General features: G+C 40.4%; 3 non-coding genes across 3 annotated transcripts; all 3 read right to left on the bottom strand.

Annotated features, from left to right (window-relative positions):
• Positions 1-3,781: 3,781 nt before the first annotated feature.
• On the bottom strand, positions 3,782-3,863 carry TRNAS-AGA (transfer RNA serine (anticodon AGA)). The gene has a single exon. It is a non-coding gene; the product is annotated as a tRNA-Ser (tRNA).
• Positions 3,864-7,798: 3,935 nt separating this feature from the next.
• Positions 7,799-7,880, bottom strand: TRNAS-AGA (transfer RNA serine (anticodon AGA)). Its single transcript has one exon. It is a non-coding gene; the product is annotated as a tRNA-Ser (tRNA).
• Positions 7,881-11,816: 3,936 nt separating this feature from the next.
• Positions 11,817-11,898, bottom strand: TRNAS-AGA (transfer RNA serine (anticodon AGA)). Its single transcript has one exon. It is a non-coding gene; the product is annotated as a tRNA-Ser (tRNA).
• Between the last annotated feature and the right edge of the window lie 311 nt (positions 11,899-12,209).

The raw sequence follows: 12,209 nt of genomic DNA, 5'->3' as shown, positions 1-12,209 counted from the left end.
TCTGTAAAAGGATACGCTTGCATTCAAACTCTCGTGTGGCACTCAACTTTTTTGGACCCTGTTGCACTCTGTTTTTGCGCTGCTTTTAGTCTACGACCCATATTACAGAAGTCAACCATCTCTGAGTATTTGGGACTCCTTTGTAAGTGCCTTATCTTTAATCCTTGAAAAGCTCTATAATAAAGGGGTCTGTCAAAGATTGCTTGAATGGAAGATAAAAGAAGGCCCACTTGTCTCACCAAATGCAGTAGAGAAACCTGATGTTTTACTCATGTTATCCTTAGTTCAGTTTTTGTTAGACCTGGCATCCTTAAGGTGGCCTACCAGCAACCTTTTTGCTTTTCACCTCACGTTTTGTTGTATCTTTAGGTTGGCCTTAGGACTCTAATCACTTTATCACTACTGTGAGAAAGTGGCTCTGTATATACTGTTCCCAAATAGGTACAGTGTGCACAGGTTCCCAAGTCCCCATAGGTTTGGCAGAGGCTACAGTTAGATATAACTTTACTCTCTAAAGTGGTAGCTTGCCGAGCAGTAAGGCAGTATCAGAGTACAGTGTAAAACATTTGTTGTACACACTCAGTCAGCAAATGGTCTCACACACTCAAGAACTGAACTCTAGGCCATTGGTTTGCATAAAAAAGATATTGTTGTTTTATTTTAGAACCAACAATAGGTATCAAAATATACTTTCTCAGAATGAGATGCTTTAGTTAAATACTTTGCAATAGGCAATTGACTTTTGCAGGTAATAGTTACAGTTTATTGCAATAGGCAACACAATTTGAATCACAATAATACATTGAGCTCAATGGGAATTTTAAGTTATATGCAATTAATTACTTTCAGGATTACTTTTCTAAATCCAGGACTGGATCCTAGATTCAGTCCTGGGACAGTTCTTGGAAACAAGTGAGTACATTTGTTTTAGTTACTGTCGTGATTTTTAAGCAATATTTTGCTATTTTGAAAGTTGACACTTAGAAACTTTTGCTGATCAAATTACCAATGTTATCCTATGGAAGGAAATTCACTTAGCAGGTAAGTGGGGTTATGGTTACTTTTTCTAGCTCAGTGTTGGATCCTAGATCCAGCACTACTGTACCACCTGTAAGCAGTTGAGAAACTGCGTTTAAGTTATACAGGCGATTTTTAAGGAATATTTACATGTTTGCAAAATCGACAGAAGAAATTTCACAGAAAAACAGTCAATGGTTTCCTATGGAAGAAAATTCAAGTTACGGGTAAAGTACGTTCTCGTTACTTTTGTAATCCAGTGCTGGGCTCCTAGGCTCAGTACTGGGACATCTATCTAAATCAGGTAAACAATTACGTTTTCACAGTTGGTACGATTTTTAAAGAATATTTGTAAGTTTCAAAAATCGACACTTAGAACATTTTCAGCAAAAAGCAGGCAATGATATCCCATGGAAGGAAATTCGAGTTACTGGTAAGTACGGTTAAAATTACTTTTCAGGGTCAGTACTGAGCTCCAAGATGCAGCACTGAGGTCTCTCCTGATAACAGGTGAATAAATCAGAATTCGTTGTTCGGCTGATTTTAGATGAATATTTTAAAGTTCCAAAACTCCACACCACTTAGAAGAATTTCCAAGTGAAACCACTCAATGTTAGCCTATGGAAGAAAAGTGAGTTATCGGCTTTTAGGTAAGTAATCGACTGGCAGAGTTATGGTTCTGGGCATAGACTCAGGGGTCTCCCAGGGGAGTCCCAGCCTACTTGCCAAGCCTTAAACTCCCCTTTTATTACATATAATTTACACCTAAGGTAGGCCCTAGGTAGTCCTAGGTGCATGATGCTATGTAAGTAAAAAATAAGATATGTACTTTGGTGGTTCGCATGTCCTGTAAGTACCAAACAGTCTATTTCATTTTTCACTACTGTGAGGTCTACCCTCTCATAGGTTACCTCTGGGTATTCCCCTATACTTTTTATTTGGTAATTCCATATCGGAGAGGAGTAGCTTTATTTATTTATTGACAATCCTACTTACTGGTGAGGTTGGATTTAACTTTACTATTTTAGAAATGCCACTTTTAGAGAGTGAACATTTCTCTGCACTTACTGCTCTATTTGCCTGAAACCTGGCCCCAATACACGTCTGGATTGGGCTGGGTGACAGCAAAATGTGTGCCTTCCCTCTAGAGAGCCACAACACAGGTCACTCAACTGCACCTGGGGTGTGAGCTCCGCTCCCCCTCCACCCCCAATAGGTTCAAGAACGATAATTTATGTAAGTAAATACATTATAGCTACAGCTTATAATGATGCGAGTTTAAATCATTTGTTGTTAGATGGTTTAAATATTTGAAAGGATCTGTTTTTAATAGACATTTTACAAAAACCACTGGTACATTTGCTAATTCTGTCAAATTAACACCCAACTGCCGTGACATTGCCAACCACAATGCCATGACTCGGATTCAAACCGAGGTTGCTGCGGCCACAAAGCAGAGTACTAACCACTATACGATCACGGCGAGCTACTTGGGCTCAACGACATACGGTGACATGGAGAATTTATAATTCGGAACACTCAGGGCTGTTCCTGTGATAGGCTGGATGTATTCATTGCTTCCTCATTCCTCATTCAGAGGCTGCGTCTCCTCAGTGGTTGATAGGCTGAAACCGTTTCCTGGCCGCCTGCTTGTGAAATGCCAGGAGTCAAAGATCACACATTACACTTGCGGGCCTGTGATGGGACACCAATGCAAAGAAACTCACCTGGCACAGACCTTCTATTCTGTCTATTAGACCTGCATCTTCCCTGCACCTTTCAAGCCATTTGTATGAGAAGCAAGAAAGAGTTAGAGAGTGATCCATCTACACTTTTATAGGGAGGATGTCGCCGTGAGCTCCTCCCAGCTAATCACACGAACAGCAGAAAAGCAAGATAAATACACAGTTGAGGGGTGGGCTGCATGGTTATGTTTTTGAGTAATTATTGAAACTGACCTCAGTGGCTCATTAGCAGAGCTGCGGCTAATGACTGGTGCCAAATCATGATGAAGCAAGCACCATGGCTCGTAGGGGACCCACAACACGCTTTTCTTAGCTCACTGAATTAAAGTATAAACTTCCGCCGTGTGTGAGTGGTATAGGCTTGGTAATATGGTTCCTTTTCCAATTCAAGTCTGACAACAAGAGGCAGGAACCACGTGGCTTCGGAAGCTCAGGAAAGTAGCCACCAACCACAGAGAAAGAGAGAACTGGCAGTATGAGAGGTGGAGAAAACAGAAGCGGGAGCAAGGAGCTCAAATGAGATTGATGGCGTTTAAATAGAGCGCATAAAGGAACAGTTACACAGCTAAGAAATGGGAAAGACAGACTAGGGAAAAAAACACAGAAAGAGCCTGTAGATGAAATTCTCTTCCTGGGACAGCAGGTTAAGAGAAATTACACATGGAGAGGTTAAGCATGTAACACGGGGGAGAATAAAAAAGAAAATGCAGTTTTATGAAGTGTGTTTGCCAATCCAGCCAGCACTTTTGTTCTATTTCTCTCTTTGCGTCTTTTATTGGTAAAGTAACTTTCAAGTGCATGCGCAGGTATGAATGAGAGAGCAATGGTATAATAATTTGAATCGTTTACACCAGTGCTAAAGAAGGAATGAGGTGTAGCAAAGACATGAAAGAGGTAGCTATAACAAATATGTGGAGAGGCAATAGTGACACAAAAATAAGCCACCTATTCATAAAACTGAAATGGAAGAAATACTGAAGGTTAACTTCTGAAATTGTAGCCGATAATAGAAAGATTCTCGTTGTTGGCAGGATTCGATCCTGCGCGGGGATACCCCAATGGATTTCTAGCCCATCGCCTTAACCACTCGACCACAACAACTTACTGTAAGCTGCATGCAAATATTTTGTTTGAAAGTTTTGAAGTTTTCCCACATCAAAGTACTGATATTCTACAATGCGCTTTTTAAAAACAATGTTTTTTTCATCATGCACGTTCTGTCCTAAAAACAAAAATTGCATGAGTATATCTCTGGATCTGTAAAAGGATACGCTTGCATTCAAACTCTCGTGTGGCACTCAATTTTTTGGACCCTGTTGCACTCTGTTTTTGCGCTGCTTTTAGTCTACGACCCATATTACAGAAGTCAACCATCTCTGAGTATTTGGGACTCCTTTGTAAGTGCCTTATCTTTAATCCTTGAAAAGCTCTATAATAAAGGGGTCTGTCAAAGATTGCTTGAATGGAAGATAAAAGAAGGTCCACTTGTCTCACCAAATGCAGTAGAGAAACCTGATGTTTTACTCATGTTATCCTTAGTTCAGTTTTTGTTAGACCTGGCATCCTTAAGGTGGCCTACCAGCAACCTTTTTGCTTTTCACCTCACGTTTTGCTGTATCTTTATGTTGGCCTTAGGACTCTAATCACTTTATCACTACTGTGAGAAAGTGGCTCTGTATATACTGTTCCCAAATAGGTACAGTGTGCACAGGTTCCCAAGTCCCCATAGGTTTGACAGAGGCTACAGTTAGATATAACCTTACTCTCTAAAGTGGTAGCTTGCCGAGCAGTAAGGCAGTATCAGAGTACAGTGTAAAACATTTGTTGTACACACTCAGTCAGCAAATGGTCTCACACACTCAAGAACTGAACTCTAGGCCATTGGTTTGCATAAAAAAGATATTGTTGTTTTATTTTAGAACCAACAATAGGTATCAAAATATACTTTCTCAGAATGAGATGCTTTAGTTAAATACTTTGCAATAGGCAATTGACTTTTGCAGGTAATAGTTACAGTTTATTGCAATAGGCAACACAATTTGAATCACAATAATACATTGAGCTCAATGGGAATTTTAAGTTATATGCAATTAATTACTTTCAGGATTACTTTTCTAAATCCAGGACTGGATCCTAGATTCAGTCCTGGGACAGTTCTTGGAAACAAGTGAGTACATTTGTTTTAGTTACTGTCGTGATTTTTAAGCAATATTTTGCTATTTTAAAAGTTGACACTTAGAAACTTTTGCTGATCAAATTACCAATGTTATCCTATGGAAGGAAATTCACTTAGCAGGTAAGTGGGGTTATGGTTACTTTTTCTAGCTCAGTGTTGGATCCTAGATCCAGCACTACTGTACCACCTGTAAGCAGTTGAGAAACTGCGTTTAAGTTATACAGGCAATTTTAAGGAATATTTACATGTTTGCAAAATCGACAGAAGAAATTTCACAGAAAAACAGTCAATGGTTTCCTATGGAAGAAAATTCAAGTTACGGGTAAAGTACGTTCTCGTTACTTTTGTAATCCAGTGCTGGGCTCCTAGGCTCATTACTGGGACATCTATCTAAAACAGGTAAACAATTACGTTTTCACAGTTGGTACGATTTTTAAAGAATATTTGTAAGTTTCAAAAATCGACACTTAGAACATTTTCAGCAAAAAGCAGGCAATGATATCCCATGGAAGGAAATTCGAGTTACTGGTAAGTACGGTTAAAATTACTTTTCAGGGTCAGTACTGAGCTCCAAGATGCAGCACTGAGGTCTCTCCTGATAACAGGTGAATAAATCAGAATTCGTTGTTCGGCTGATTTTAGATGAATATTTTAAAGTTCCAAAACTCCACACCACTTAGAAGAATTTCCAAGTGAAACCACTCAATGTTAGCCTATGGAAGAAAAGTGAGTTATCGGCTTTTAGGTAAGTACTCGACTGGCAGAGTTATGGTTCTGGGCATAGACTCAGGGGTCTCCCAGGGGAGTCCCAGCCTACTTGCCAACGCTTAAACTCCCCTTTTATTACATATAATTTACACCTAAGGTAGGCCCTAGGTAGTTCTAGGTGCATGATGCTATGTAAGTAAAAAATAAGATATGTACTTTGGTGGTTCGCATGTCCTGTAAGTACCAAACAGTCTATTTTATTTTTCACTACTGTGAGGTCTACCCCTCTCATAGGTTAGCTCTGGGTATTCCCCTATACTTTTTATTTGGTAATTCCATATCGGAGAGGAGTAGCTTTATTTATTTATTGACAATCCTACTTACTGGTGAGGTTGGATTTAACTTTACTATTTTAGAAATGCCACTTTTAGAGAGTGAACATTTCTCTGCACTTACTGCTCTATTTGCCTGAAACCTGGCCCCAATACACGTCTGGATTGGGCTGGGTGACAGCAAAATGTGTGCCTTCCCGCTAGAGAGCCACAACACAGGTCACTCAACTGCACCTGGGGGGTGAGCTCCGCTCCCCCTCTACCCCCAATAGGTTCAAGAACGATAATTTATGTAAGTAAATACATTATAGCTACAGCTTATAATCATGCGAGTTTAAATCATTTGTTGTTAGATGGTTTAAATATTTGAAAGTATCTGTTTTTAATAGACATTTTACAAAAACCACTGGTACATTTGCTAATTCTGTCAAATTAACACCCAACTGCCGTGACATTGCCAACCACAATGCCGTGACTCGGATTCAAACCGAGGTTGCTGCGGCCACAAAGCAGAGTACTAACCACTATACGATCACGGCGAGCTACTTGGGCTCAACGACATACGGTGACATGGAGAATTTATAATTCGGAACACTCAGGGCTGTTCCTGTGATAGGCTGGATGTATTCATTGCTTCCTCATTCCTCATTCAGAGGCTGCGTCTCCTCAGTGGTTGATAGGCTGAAACCGTTTCCTGGCCGCCTGCTTGTGAAATGCCAGGAGTCAAAGATCACACATTACACTTGCGGGCCTGTGATGGGACACCAATGCAAAGAAACTCACCTGGCACAGACCTTCTATTCTGTCTATTAGACCTGCATCTTCCCTGCACCTTTCAAGCCATTTGTATGAGAAGCAAGAAAGAGTTAGAGAGTGATCCATCTACACTTTTATAGGGAGGATGTCGCCGTGAGCTCCTCCCAGCTAATCACACGAACAGCAGAAAAGCAAGATAAATACACAGTTGAGGGGTGGGCTGCATGGTTATGTTTTTGAGTAATTATTGAAACTGACCTCAGTGGCTCATTAGCAGAGCTGCGGCTAATGACTGGTGCCAAATCATGATGAAGCAAGCACCATGGCTCGTAGGGGACCCACAACACGCTTTTCTTAGCTCACTGAATTAAAGTATAAACTTCCGCCGTGTGTGAGTGGTAAAGGCTTGTTAATATGGTTCCTTTTCCAATTCAAGTCTGACAACAAGAGGCAGGAACCACGTGGCTTCGGAAGCTCAGGAAAGTAGCCACCAACCACAGAGAAAGAGAGAACTGGCAGTATGAGAGGTGGAGAAAACAGAAGCGGGAGCAAGGAGCTCAAATGAGATTGATGGCGTTTAAATAGAGCGCATAAAGGAACAGTTACACAGCTAAGAAATGGGAAAGACAGACTAGGGAAAAAAACACAGAAAGAGCCTGTAGATGAAATTCTCTTCCTGGGACAGCAGGTTAAGAGAAATTACACATGGAGAGGTTAAGCATGTAACACGGGGGAGAATAAAAAAGAAAATGCAGTTTTATGAAGTGTGTTTGCCAATCCAGCCAGCACTTTTGTTCTATTTCTCTCTTTGCGTCTTTTATTGGTAAAGTAACTTTCAAGTGCATGCGCAGGTATGAATGAGAGAGCAATGGTATAATAATTTGAAGCGTTTACACCAGTGCTAAAGAAGGAATGAGGTGTAGCAAAGACATGAAAGAGGTAGCTATAACAAATATGTGGAGAGGCAATAGTGACACAAAAATAAGCCACCTATTCATAAAACTGAAATGGAAGAAATACTGAAGGTTAACTTCTGAAATTGTAGCCGATAATAGAAAGATTCTCGTTGTTGGCAGGATTCGAACCTGCGCGGGGATATCCCAATGGATTTCTAGCCCATCGCCTTAACCACTCGACCACAACAACTTACTGTAAGCTGCATGCAAATATTTTGTTTGAAAGTTTTGAAGTTTTCCCACATCAAAGTACTGATATTCTACAATGCGCTTTTTAAAAACAATGTTTTTTTCATCATGCACGTTCTGTCCTAAAAACAAAAATTGCATGAGTATATCTCTGGATCTGTAAAAGGATACGCTTGCATTCAAACTCTCGTGTGGCACTCAATTTTTTGGACCCTGTTGCACTCTGTTTTTGCGCTGCTTTTAGTCTACGACCCATATTACAGAAGTCAACCATCTCTGAGTATTTGGGACTCCTTTGTAAGTGCCTTATCTTTAATCCTTGAAAAGCTCTATAATAAAAGGGTCTGTCAAAGATTGCTTGAATGGAAGATAAAAGAAGGCCCACTTGTCTCACCAAATGCAGTAGAGAAACCTGATGTTTTACTCATGTTATCCTTAGTTCAGTTTTTGTTAGACCTGGCATCCTTAAGGTGGCCTACCAGCAACCTTTTTGCTTTTCACCTCACGTTTTGCTGTATCTTTATGTTGGCCTTAAGACTCTAATCACTTTATCACTACTGTGAGAAAGTGGCTCTGTATATACTGTTCCCAAATAGGTACAGTGTGCACAGGTTCCCAAGTCCCCATAGGTTTGGCAGAGGCTACAGTTAGATATAACCTTACTCTCTAAAGTGGTAGCTTGCCGAGCAGTAAGGCAGTATCAGAGTACAGTGTAAAACATTTGTTGTACACACTCAGTCAGCAAATGGTCTCACACACTCAAGAACTGAACTCTAGGCCATTGGTTTGCATAAAAAAGATATTGTTGTTTTATTTTAGAACCAACAATAGGTATCAAAATATACTTTCTCAGAATGAGATGCTTTAGTTAAATACTTTGCAATAGGCAATTGACTTTTGCAGGTAATAGTTACAGTTTATTGCAATAGGCAACACAATTTGAATCACAATAATACATTGAGCTCAATGGGAATTTTAAGTTATATGCAATTAATTACTTTCAGGATTACTTTTCTAAATCCAGGACTGGATCCTAGATTCAGTCCTGGGACAGTTCTTGGAAACAAGTGAGTACATTTGTTTTAGTTACTGTCGTGATTTTTAAGCAATATTTTGCTATTTTAAAAGTTGACACTTAGAAACTTTTGCTGATCAAATTACCAATGTTATCCTATGGAAGGAAATTCACTTAGCAGGTAAGTGGGGTTATGGTTACTTTTTCTAGCTCAGTGTTGGATCCTAGATCCAGCACTACTGTACCACCTGTAAGCAGTTGAGAAACTGCGTTTAAGTTATACAGGCGATTTTTAAGGAATATTTACATGTTTGCAAAATCGACAGAAGAAATTTCACAGAAAAACAGTCAATGGTTTCCTATGGAAGAAAATTCAAGTTACGGGTAAAGTACGTTCTCGTTACTTTTGTAATCCAGTGCTGGGCTCCTAGGCTCAGTACTGGGACATCTATCTAAAACAGGTAAACAATTACGTTTTCACAGTTGGTACGATTTTTAAAGAATATTTGTAAGTTTCAAAAATCGACACTTAGAACATTTTCAGCAAAAAGCAGGCAATGATATCCCATGGAAGGAAATTCGAGTTACTGGTAAGTACGGTTAAAATTACTTTTCAGGGTCAGTACTGAGCTCCAAGATGCAGCACTGAGGTCTCTCCTGATAACAGGTGAATAAATCAGAATTCGTTGTTCGGCTGATTTTAGATGAATATTTTAAAGTTCCAAAACTCCACACCACTTAGAAGAATTTCCAAGTGAAACCACTCAATGTTAGCCTATGGAAGAAAAGTGAGTTATCGGCTTTTAGGTAAGTACTCGACTGGCAGAGTTATGGTTCTGGGCATAGACTCAGGGGTCTCCCAGGGGAGTCCCAGCCTACTTGCCAAGCCTTAAACTCCCCTTTTATTACATATAATTTACACCTAAGGTAGGCCCTAGGTAGTCCTAGGTGCATGATGCTATGTAAGTAAAAAATAAGATATGTACTTTGGTGGTTCGCATGTCCTGTAAGTACCAAACAGTCTATTTTATTTTTCACTACTGTGAGGTCTACCCCTCTCATAGGTTAGCTCTGGGTATTCCCCTATACTTTTTATTTGGTAATTCCATATCGGAGAGGAGTAGCTTTATTTATTTATTGACAATCCTACTTACTGGTGAGGTTGGATTTAACTTTACTATTTTAGAAATGCCACTTTTAGAGAGTGAACATTTCTCTGCACTTACTGCTCTATTTGCCTGAAACCTGGCCCCAATACACGTCTGGATTGGGCTGGGTGACAGCAAAATGTGTGCCTTCCCGCTAGAGAGCCACAACACAGGTCACTCAACTGCACCTGGGGGGTGAGCTCCGCTCCCCCTCTACCCCCAATAGGTTCAAGAACGATAATTTATGTAAGTAAATACATTATAGCTACAGCTTATAATCATGCGAGTTTAAATCATTTGTTGTTAGATGGTTTAAATATTTGAAAGGATCTGTTTTTAATAGACATTTTACAAAAACCACTGGTACATTTGCTAATTCTGTCAAATTAACACCCAACTGCCGTGACATTGCCAACCGCAATGCCGTGACTCGGATTCAAACCGAGGTTGCTGCGGCCACAAAGCAGAGTACTAACCACTATACGATCACGGCGAGCTACTTGGGCTCAACGACATACGGTGACATGGAGAATTTATAATTCGGAACACTCAGGGCTGTTCCTGTGATAGGCTGGATGTATTCATTGCTTCCTCATTCCTCATTCAGAGGCTGCGTCTCCTCAGTGGTTGATAGGCTGAAACCGTTTCCTGGCCGCCTGCTTGTGAAATGCCAGGAGTCAAAGATCACACATTACACTTGCGGGCCTGTGATGGGACACCAATGCAAAGAAACCCACCTGGCACAGACCTTCTATTCTGTCTATTAGACCTGCATCTTCCCTGCACCTTTCAAGCCATTTGTATGAGAAGCAAGAAAGAGTTAGAGAGTGATCCATCTACACTTTTATAGGGAGGATGTCGCCGTGAGCTCCTCCCAGCTAATCACACGAACAGCAGAAAAGCAAGATAAATACACAGTTGAGGGGTGGGCTGCATGGTTATGTTTTTGAGTAATTATTGAAACTGACCTCAGTGGCTCATTAGCAGAGCTGCGGCTAATGACTGGTGCCAAATCATGATGAAGCAAGCACCATGGCTCGTAGGGGACCCACAACACGCTTTTCTTAGCTCACTGAATTAAAGTATAAACTTCCGCCGTGTGTGAGTGGTAAAGGCTTGTTAATATGGTTCCTTTTCCAATTCAAGTCTGACAACAAGAGGCAGGAACCACGTGGCTTCGGAAGGTCAGGAAAGTAGCCACCAACCACAGAGAAAGAGAGAACTGGCAGTATGAGAGGTGGAGAAAACAGAAGCGGGAGCAAGGAGCTCAAATGAGATTGATGGCGTTTAAATAGAGCGCATAAAGGAACAGTTACACAGCTAAGAAATGGGAAAGACAGACTAGGGAAAAAAACACAGAAAGAGCCTGTAGATGAAATTCTCTTCCTGGGACAGCAGGTTAAGAGATATTACACATGGAGAGGTTAAGCATGTAACACGGGGGAGAATAAAAAAGAAAATGCAGTTTTATGAAGTGTGTTTGCCAATCCAGCCAGCACTTTTGTTCTATTTCTCTCTTTGCGTCTTTTATTGGTAAAGTAACTTTCAAGTGCATGCGCAGGTATGAATGAGAGAGCAATGGTATAATAATTTGAAGCGTTTACACCAGTGCTAAAGAAGGAATGAGGTGTAGCAAAGACATGAAAGAGGTAGCTATAACAAATATGTGGAGAGGCAATAGTGACACAAAAATAAGCCACCTATTCATAAAACTGAAATGGAAGAAATACTAAAGGTTAACTTCTGAAATTGTAGCCGATAATAGAAAGATTCTCGTTGTTGGCAGGATTCGAACCTGCGCGGGGATACCCCAATGGATTTCTAGCCCATCGCCTTAACCACTCGGCCACAACAACTTACTGTAAGCTGCATGCAAATATTTTGTTTGAAAGTTTTGAAGTTTTCCCACATCAAAGTACTGATATTCTACAATGCGCTTTTTAAAAACAATGTTTTTTTCATCATGCACGTTCTGTCCTAAAAACAAAAATTGCATGAGTATATCTCTGGATCTGTAAAAGGATACGCTTGCATTCAAACTCTCGTGTGGCACTCAACTTTTTTGGACCCTGTTGCACTCTGTTTTTGCGCTGCTTTTAGTCTACGACCCATATTACAGAAGTCAACCATCTCTGAGTATTTGGGACTCCTTTGTAAGTGCCTTATC

The sequence above is a fragment of the Triturus cristatus genome, chromosome 12 (genome assembly GCF_964204655.1).
Source record: "Triturus cristatus chromosome 12, aTriCri1.1, whole genome shotgun sequence".
Taxonomy (NCBI): domain Eukaryota; kingdom Metazoa; phylum Chordata; class Amphibia; order Caudata; family Salamandridae; genus Triturus; species Triturus cristatus.
The sequence above is the reverse complement of the archived record's forward strand: the minus strand, read 5'-3'. Positions and strand labels throughout refer to the sequence as shown.